This window comes from Saimiri boliviensis, chromosome 4 (genome assembly GCF_048565385.1).
Source record: "Saimiri boliviensis isolate mSaiBol1 chromosome 4, mSaiBol1.pri, whole genome shotgun sequence".
Lineage (NCBI taxonomy): Eukaryota > Metazoa > Chordata > Mammalia > Primates > Cebidae > Saimiri > Saimiri boliviensis.
This window is the reverse complement of record NC_133452.1, coordinates 90,830,328-90,839,805: the sequence shown is the minus strand read 5'-3', so window position 1 is coordinate 90,839,805 and position 9,478 is coordinate 90,830,328. Positions and strand designations below refer to the sequence as shown.

General features: G+C 48.1%; 1 non-coding gene across 1 annotated transcript; it reads right to left on the bottom strand.

Annotated features, from left to right (window-relative positions):
• Nucleotides 1-7,151: 7,151 nt before the first annotated feature.
• On the bottom strand, nt 7,152-7,258 carry LOC120363421 (U6 spliceosomal RNA). The gene has a single exon (XR_005578975.1). It is a non-coding gene; the product is annotated as a U6 spliceosomal RNA (small nuclear RNA).
• Nucleotides 7,259-9,478: the final 2,220 nt, after the last annotated feature.

The window sequence follows — 9,478 nt, the reverse complement described above, 5'->3', positions numbered from 1 at the left end:
CCTGTAATCCCAGCACTTTGGGAGGCTGAAGTGGGCAGATCACAAGGTCAAGAGATCGAGACCATCCTGGCCAACATGGTGAAACCCTGTCTCTACTAAAAATACAAAAATTAGCCAAGCGTGGTGGCGCACACCTGTGGTCCCAGCTACTTGGGAGACTGAGGCAGAAGAATCACTTGAACCCAGGAGGTGGATGTTGCAGTGAGCTGAGATTGCACCACTGCACTCCAGCCTGGTGACAGAGTAAGACTGTCTCAAAAAAAAAAAAAAAAGTAAAAAGGACAGATGGTTGAAAGAGTTTGTCTACTGAGCTAAAGAATTTGAACTTTAGCAGGCAATGGGGAGCCACCAAAGAGTTTTAAGCAGGAAAGTAACAGTTTTGATTTGCCTTTTAAAAAGATTACTCTGGCAGCCAGTGGCGTGGAGGCTGAAACGGATGGGCCAGAGGCAAGAAGGCCAAGTGTAAAAGTAACATCTTGAACATTGCTGAGTTCAAATGACATTACAGCAGAAGGGAATGTAAGAGTGACATCCCACCAGCCAGTATGGGAAGCATTTTTTTTTTTCAAGGAATAGATTGAATTTCAGCAAAAAGAAACTCTCCTGCCACCCTTTATGATGTTCCTGTGAACGTTGACTCCTTCCCTCATTCAAGTTGGCCACCTTGGTCTTTCATGCAGTCACCATTCAATAAAAGCAAGCATGGGTTTTATGCGATTGTTTGGAGAGCCCCAAGCCAAAGTTTTCTACTCACTCAGGCAAGGCTGCTCTGCCAATTCCTAAATTGGCTGTTTTTTATGTATAGGGTGTAAAAGATATCTCTACGAATCTCTAGGAACACACCCATTTGGAAGGAGACATTTGTGACTATACATAATATCTTTATGTGGTTTTTGAAGGGATGTTTATACAACCTGCATATTCTTTGGCATGACTATTTTTGTAGAATGAAGAAAGGGAGAGACAGCATGAGAAAGCTGTTCCTACACCATAACTGCCTTTGGATCAGGAAGCGAAATGCAAAATAGATTAAGTTCCTCAGCAATGCCTCCAGGGCTGAACAGCTCCCAAGTCAACCCACTTAATCCTTCTTCCTGGAGGGTCACTCACCTTTGAACTTTATTTTCTAGACCTACCATTAAAAAAATAACAATGATATGGCCCAGTCCAGACCCTACTGAAGCCCATGCTCCCTGCCTCCAGAGGAAGAGCTCACCGAGAATCATCTCGCTTGTAAAACTCGGGTTGCTTGAAGAACTTGATGGAAAGAGCAGGGCAGTAAAAGATGGCATTTTGGCTTTAACGAGGCCAAGAAGCCCAGAGTGGGGCCAGCTGTATAGTCTGAATGAACCCAAGAATATTAGAAGCCGGGGTCACATGGAGCCGGGACACCACCAGGAATCTGGGGAGCAGAGACAGTCTGGTGAGGGGCGGGGCGAAAGACTGCAGCCCCCTGCTGCCAGTTCCCACGTGAGTCAACAGGAGGGCGGAGGGGGTGGGGGGGGGGCGGCCAGGACAGGCAGGCAGGAGGAGTGATCCTGCCCGGTGAACGGTCAAGCTGCGCCCAGCCGCGTGGGGTTCACTTGGGCCCTCTTCATACCATCAGGCTCCAGGACCTCTGCGGGGAGCCAAGAGTGGCAGCTGTGCACCAGCGGGGACACGCACCTCAGAGAAATAGCCTCCTTGGTTTGTTCCACAGTGTTGCCTCGTCAAGCCCCCAACCCGCACTGAGCAACCAAGCAGTGGGGCACCCCATCTGGAGAGGAGGGAGGTGATGGCTCCATTCCCCAAAGCAGTAGGCAGCAAGGTTTCCAACAAGAATGTTCAGTAAGTCAGTGGCAGGGCAGGGGAACCAGGTCAGAATTCTCTAGCACCTTCCATTTGCTTGGGAAATAAAGCAACATTGTCCAGACCTGAACACACTTGGTAAACATCTGGGAAGAGGATAATCCCGTTTCTTGGCATTCCATGCAGCCCTGGGAGCAGACCCTGGCTCTTAACAACTGATGCCTCTGGTGTCTGTTGCCACCTCTTACCACTGACCCCCTTGCACTTAGAAGCAAATAAATCCAAGAGATGGCAGGGCCATATTCATTTCCCTAATTGTCCCATCCAGGCACTTTTACGCCCAGTCCTTTCTCCTAAGGATTCCCCTGAGACCAGAACTCCCAGCCTTGCCACTGTGTCTCTCTCAGGACATCTTTTCTAATTTGGGTCTGAGCTTTTCCTTTCCTTCATTTCATGCCATTCCTCCTAATGATAACCCTCTGCGCCAGGCTCAATTACATACAAAGCTTAAATGAGCAACCCCAACTCTAAATTTGGCCCTGTCCATTGAAGAGGGTGGGGGCGCCTTGGTCATGTGGCTTTGCTCAAAAAGATGCTACTCCCGTGGGGAACCAATGCCAAGGAGAGCAGGGAAGGCTTTTGCAAAAATAAAAATCTAGAATGGAGAAATAGACCAGCTCTGGCTGTCCCTGGTCACTAGGGCTTCAGGCTGCTTGTGCGTCTTCAGCCAGGCCTGTTAGGACTCTTCGCCCCGCCACAGGCATGCAGAAGCTACAGACAGACTGATTTTTCCTTTTTGAAAATGTCTTCCCAAATTGTTTTCCGTTTTGAAAACGATCCCACCCTACCTATGCTCTCCCTGCAGGGTTAGCAGAGGGTAAGGTGAGAGCATTTGCCAGGAATTTCCGGACTTCTGTGAGTTTTTCTCAAGATCTGGCCGTGAGTCAACGTGATACACTGGGACACATGGTGAAGCTCACAGTGGCCTCCCCTCCCTTCTGGAACATCAGGAGAAGCATCTCCCTGCTGAGTAACCCTGGGCAGAAATCCAGAAGGCCCCCTCCCTCTCCCTGACTCTCCCTCTGTACTATCCCCCATTAGAGGAGATAAGGGAAATATATATTTATGACAAACTTGATCAGGATAGTAATATGCTCCAGAACTACACAAAGGTCCCTATTTATGCAGCTCATCTCCTTTCAAAATTAAGCTCTGTTGTATGATTCCAGTGCTTTTTATACTTTGGACATTTAGAAAATAGGAGGAGGGGGTGATGAGGAGAAGAATGGAGAAGAAAGAAGCATTGCTCAGTTTCAGAATGACAAGATGAGAGCCTAACACAGCCCCTGAGAGGTCCAGGTGAACTGGGCTGACGGGTAGCTAGAACTCTCTGTGCAATTTTACTGATGTTGACAACTCATCTGAAGTACTCAAAGTAGATTCACTACCATTTTATGTGCAAGTTCTGGCTACCAAAATTGGCTATCCTGGCCACTGGAGTCCATCCACAATCAGTTTCTTCTAGTGATAGTTTAGAATTACCCCTAAGAGTGTGGGGGAGAAGTTCAATGAAAATCAATGATATCCTTCCATAGATCTTTGAATTAAAACAAATGGAATGTTACCATGAGACTGTTAAATATCTGTGAAGCCTGGCCTCAACCTGGGTCAATGGGAGCAGATTTGGGGAAGCACTTTGCAAAATGTTAGACACAATGAAATAGCAAGGAATTGGTATCACCATCTTTGGGATGCACTAGCTTCAGCTCTTTGGGCCAAAGAAGGTTAAAGTCTTTTATAAATACAGCATGGACTCACGCCTGTAGTCCCAGCACTTTGAAAGCCCGAGGCGGTCTGATTACCTGAGATCAGGAGTTCGAGATCAGCCTGACCAACATGGTGAAATCCCATCTCTACTAAAAATACAAAAAAACTAGGTGGGCGGGGTGGTGATCACTTGTAATCCCAGCTATCAGGAGGCTGAGGTGGGAGGCAGAGGTTGCGGTGAGCGGAGATCACGCCACTGCACTCCAGTCTGGGCAACACAGCAAGATGCCGTCTAAAAAATAAATAAATACATAAATACATATAGCATAGGCTTCATAATGTCCTTGAGAGTTGAGAGGTGAATAGCTTTAATTCCTGTCTTTCAAATGCAGAAATTGAGGGGCAAAGACATCAAGTGAGTTGCAGGCATTGAGGAAAACAGGACAGAACTCCTCCGACCCCTCAGGCCCTTCATCTCCTTGTAGCCCAAGACCCTCAGGAAGGGTCAAGCAGCCTTCGTTGTGGAAAGTATAACTTGGGAAGGAAAATCTCAACTTGCAGTAGAAGCTTGCTGAGGAGAGAGGCCCTGTTTCTCCTCTCAGCGTTTCTTGTGTGCGGATGTCAACTCCGCAAGCAACAGATGGAGGTGGCGGGGCAGGTGGGCTGTGCTGCTGCCCGTGGCTGGGCTGGGGTCACACTATCCACTCTCCCCACTGTAGATGCCAACCTGTCCCTGTCACGCTGTGCCACCTGCCAGACCTGGTTCCTGAGGCCACAACAGAGCTCTCATACTTCCTACCATTCTGCAGGAGAAGTGAGATCAGTATTTTCCAGGGTCCTTTCAGCTGAGATGAGGAAGGTGACCGGACTCTTCTTCACAGGCCTTTCTCCTCTGTACCCCACTTCCCCTGGCCTCTGGCACGCACACAGGCCCATGATTGCACCACCCCTGAAAAAGACAGCTCCTCAGTTTTCTTCTCATTATGGGAAAAAATACCATTCTGAATGGCTGTTCTGTCACTTACAGATAATGGCAAAAGGAGAACAAAACGAGGCAAAGAGGGATACAATTGTAGTGAACTATGATTTTTAAATTTTTATAAAAAATGTTTCTTATATATTATATTTTATTCTATCTTCTTTATTATTTATTTGTGCATTTGCTGATTTATTTGTTGTTAAGCCAGCAGAGCCTTTCCTTTTCCCAGCCGGCCATTTTCTACCATCTGCTGTCTGCCTGTGAGGTGCCACTGGGAGAGGCTTCCCCAGAGCAGAGATTCCCCCCGAAGCGGAGGTTTCCTGGACGGGGGAATGCAAGAGGTTGGAGCCCAGGCTTCCTGTGAGACCCAGACCCAGGCCACTTTCACTGGTGGGCTCTGGAAAGATTTTCTTCCAAACGCTGTGTGCTGTAGCTCACTTACACATAAAGTGAGCAAAACAACACTCTTTCCCACAGCTGTGCAATGAGGTTTAATTGTTGCAAATTTGTGAAGCGTTTTAAGATCCTTGGATTAAAGAAGTTCTATGAGAAAAAAAATACTATTATAGAGTGGAATTCTGCTTACTTGTGATATGTTTCCTGCAACTCTTCCCCTGTGTCTTACATAACTTGGAACAAGTACCACGAGCTGCGAGACCTTCAGAAAGCCTTTAAGTAATTTCTTGGCCTGCTTTCTTTACCTTTAAAAAAAAATCTTCTTCTACTTCTCTCTTCTTTTTTTCTCTTTCTAATGCAGCCCAAACTTGCTCCTCCTAATCTGTATGATGAGAAAGGCAGTCGGCTGGCTGGGGCGGGCCCTTGCCCACCTGGGTATCTCCTTGTCTCTCCTCCCTTCCCCTCCCTCGTTTTGCTCTCCACCTGCAGCTCCTCTTTTTAACCTCATAACGCATGTTCATACATTGTCATAAATTTGACTTTTTGAGCACCTGGCCCTAATATTTGCTCTGCCTCTTGGACCAGTCGCCAAAACTGATTACTGAGTGAGGCCCCCTGAAACCGAGCCTGATGTGGGTCGAGGCCTGGTGATGGTGACGGCACAGAGCCTGGCTGACCACGGAGCACAGGAGGCCCTGGGTGGCTCTTCCCCGCCAGGACTTCCCAAAATCAATCAGCATCATCCCCGAAACGTGGGAAAACACCCAGGCAGCTGCTGCCGCGGCCATGAGGCAGCAGCCAAGAATGCCCCTTGTCCTGGCTGCAGCTGTGTCCCGAAACAGGTGCTGCCTGGTGGCTGGGAATGCCTGTATGTGTCACATCCTCCCCTGGATTCGTGGAAATGCATCCCACATCAGGGACGCACACTGGCCCTCACTCTCCAGCCTCATGCCCGTCCTGAGGCCACGGAGATAGTGAGCATAAGATAGGCCCCAGGTGATGAATTGTTTGTAAACCAGCATCTCAGCCTCAAGATGCATTTACACATTTTTTTTCCCTTTCTTGCTTTCATCCTCGAAGCAGACTTTAATACTCTTTGCTTCTCCCTTTTCCACCAGGCACTTCCATGAACCGTGCTTGCTTATCTAATGATGAGCTTGCTTAGAAATTCCAGGGGCCAACTTTGAAACAAACCAGGCAGAGAGACCCTAGCTGCAGAATCCACACTCGGGAAGAGTTAGGAGCAGCAAGCTCACCACTGCAGGGCTGAAGTCAGGATAATGCGAATCAGATCTCCCCACAAGCTGTTATTGAGATGGCCACAGAACAGACACGCAGACCTGCACTCCTTTTTACTACTCCCACCTATTTCCCACACCTTTTCCTTCCTTAAACCCTTCCCTCAGCCTAAAACGTTGGAATGATCTTCCAAAGGCATGAGCCTGGCCGTTCCCCAACTACCAGCATTTTAATCAACTTGCTTTCCTTTCTCCACAGCTCTCTTCTGTTTTTTACCTCTGAGCGGCAAAAGCAGCCAGACTTTAGCCAGTTACAAAATTGGGTCCAGAGTCACATTCCCTCTGCCCTCTGTCCTCTAATGGACCCCGGACAGATGAGAGAACCCCCCTCCCTCACACCTCCCTGGCATCACTGCAAGGAACGGAGTGTCCCCAAAGGAGGAGGGAGCACTGACCCTTCACTGTCTGGCCCTGCACGGGGACCAAGCAGCTACTGCCACCCCCACACCACCCTCACCCGAGAATTCTCACTCAGGGCCTCACTCATCTGCTCCCCACAGACTAGAAGAACCCAGTGAGGGAGGGCTAATGTGGGCCTGAGCCTGGAGACAGAGCCAGGCAGCCTTCTTCCAGCCCCTGAGCTCTTTTTTTTTTTTTTTTCTAATTTGTCATCTTTCACTTTTGTGTGTACATAGTAGGTGTATATATTTATGGATTACATGAAATACTTTGATAGAAGAGTGTGATGCATAATAATCAGGTCATGGAAAATGGGGTATCCCCCCCTCACACATTTATCCTTTATGTTACATGCAATCCAATCATGTACTTTTAGTGATTTTTAAATGTACAATTAAATTATTATTGACCGTAGTCACCCTGTTGTGCTATCAAATACCAGGTCTTATTCATTCTTTCTATTTTTTCTTTTGGTACCCATTAACCATCCTCACTTTCCCCACCCCCCACACCCCGCCCCACTAAAAATGATGGAAGGCTTCACACATTTGCATGTCATCCTTGCATAAAGGTGGTACTAATCTTCTCTGTATCCTTCCAATTTTAGTATATGCGCTGCCAAAGCAAGCACCCTGGGCCCTCTTTGTCTCTCATTCCTTCCTTATGCTTCCTCGCCTGCTTCTCCCCAGCCCCAGCGTTCACTCCTTTTCCCTGCTGGTCTCCATTCCCAACCTTGGCCTGCCCGAGCTCCTTACCCCCAGCAACTTACTCTCTTCTTTTTTAAATTTAATTTTTTTGTTGTTTGATATAGAGTCTCACTCTGTCGCCAGGCTGGAGTGCGGTGGTGCGATCTCAGCTCACTGCAACCTCCGTCTCCTGGGTTCAAGCAATTCTCCTGCCTCAGCCTCCTAAGTAGCTGGGACTACAGGTGCCCACCATCACACCCAGCTAATTTTTGTATTTTTAGCAGAGACAGGGTTTCACCATGTTGGCCAGGATGGTCTTGATCTCCTGACCTCATGATCCACCAGCCTTGGACTTCCAAAGTGCTGGGATTACAGGCGTGAGCCACTGCGCTGGGCCTTAATTCTATTTTTTAATTGATACACATTAATTACATAGATTCATGGGGCACGTGGTGATGTACAACGTATATTGACCAGATCACGGCAATTAGCATATCCATCTTCCCAAATATTTACCACTTCTGTGTGTTGGGAATATTCAATATCTTCCTCCTAGCTGTTTGAAACTATATGATTGTTAACTACAGTGGTACAGAACACTAGAACTTCCTTCTCTTATCTTGCTGACGTTTTGGATCTTGTAACCAATCTCTCCCCATACCTTCCTCTCAAGGCTGGTTGGTTATCCTGGGGTGCGGGGAGCTGCGTCTTGCCTCTTCCACAAGAGGAGAGTGGGGACTGTGTATTACACAGTGACAAGACCCCTCCCTAAGTGTTTTACTCGTCCCTGCAGAAACAAAAACCAAACCAGAGAAGCATTTCACTTTTAAAAGGGGGTTTCCTAGGAGTTGTTTCCTAGGCTCTATGTAAATTCAGTTCCATGATAGACTAATGCTAGAATGTTCTGAGCTGAACAAAGTTACATGGTTTCCTTCCCACAGGAATTCTGAGGGCCTTAACATGATAAGGAGCATGATAGACATCCAAGAGAGAGGCAGAACGTAGAGTTTTCCAAGTTTACTTAAGACTCCCCTTTTCTAAGGAATATTTTGAGAGGCGAGGCAAACATTCCCTTGCCCAATCCTGTAGGAGATGCCAGCTCCTCCAAAGCTGGCTCCACTCTGGAATTACAAACAGTGCCCAGCACAGGATCCTGGGCAGGCTTCACAGAGACCAGCACCTCTTCCCTCCTTCAAGCCAGAAAAGCAGAATTGGCCTCATCTTCCAGAACCTTCTACTGTCCCTTTGACAGTAGAAGACTTGCTCTGCTCTGAGACTTTACTCTGGGGTGTTTCAGCCATGGACTAACAAAGAGATATCCAAAGCTACTCTGCTCACATTAAGGCCCCTCTTAAAAACCCACACTCCTCAGTTGCTCACCCCAGCAGCACCTGCCTTAGCACAACAAAAGTATTTCAAAGCCTAAAAACTATAGACCCAGCAGCTTGGCCTGTGACTACTTAATTACAGCCCTTCCCCTCCTACTGCCTGCTTTCTTGGACCTGCTCTCACTTCCTTCAAGCCCCTCAGTAATTAACTCTCACCTCCTGGCTCCCTGGGGATTCAGCTTGGTGGTCCATGGGACAGGGACCTTATCAAGAAGTCTCCAAACTGCCCTGTGGTTCAGACATGTGTCCATGGGCCCATGTTGCTTCCTTCAAATCAGGGGAAGGAGGGGGAGCCTTCTTGCTTCCTGAGAGCATTGGTGATGCCTGAGAGCATGGGAGGAGAAGGAAGACTGTCCCGGCCGAGCCAAGGACAGGGTGGAGTATTCCCACAGGGCACCATCAGCATGGAAGCTTTGAGAAACAGGGCATGTTTCTCAAAGGAAGTTTAAGCCTCTAGCCATTCGCAGCAGCCCTGCTGCGGCCAGTGTACACTCCCATCATTTCCTCTCATTTTCCGTTGATATTGTCCCTATGAAGAGAGGTAAGAATTATGTGAGATTCGGGCAGGTGATATCCCCTGGACAACCCTCAGGGCCGCTAAGAATCACAACCAGCACTGCAGGCCCACCCACGTTTCTTCCTCTGCAAGGGCATGAGTATCGGGGTGGGGGTACAGTTGGGAAAGCACAGCTTGGGGGCCACCAACACTCTCAAGGTGCAAGTCATGCTGCAACTGGGAGCCTCATTGTGTTCGTCTGTAGCATGAGCTGGAGGGCT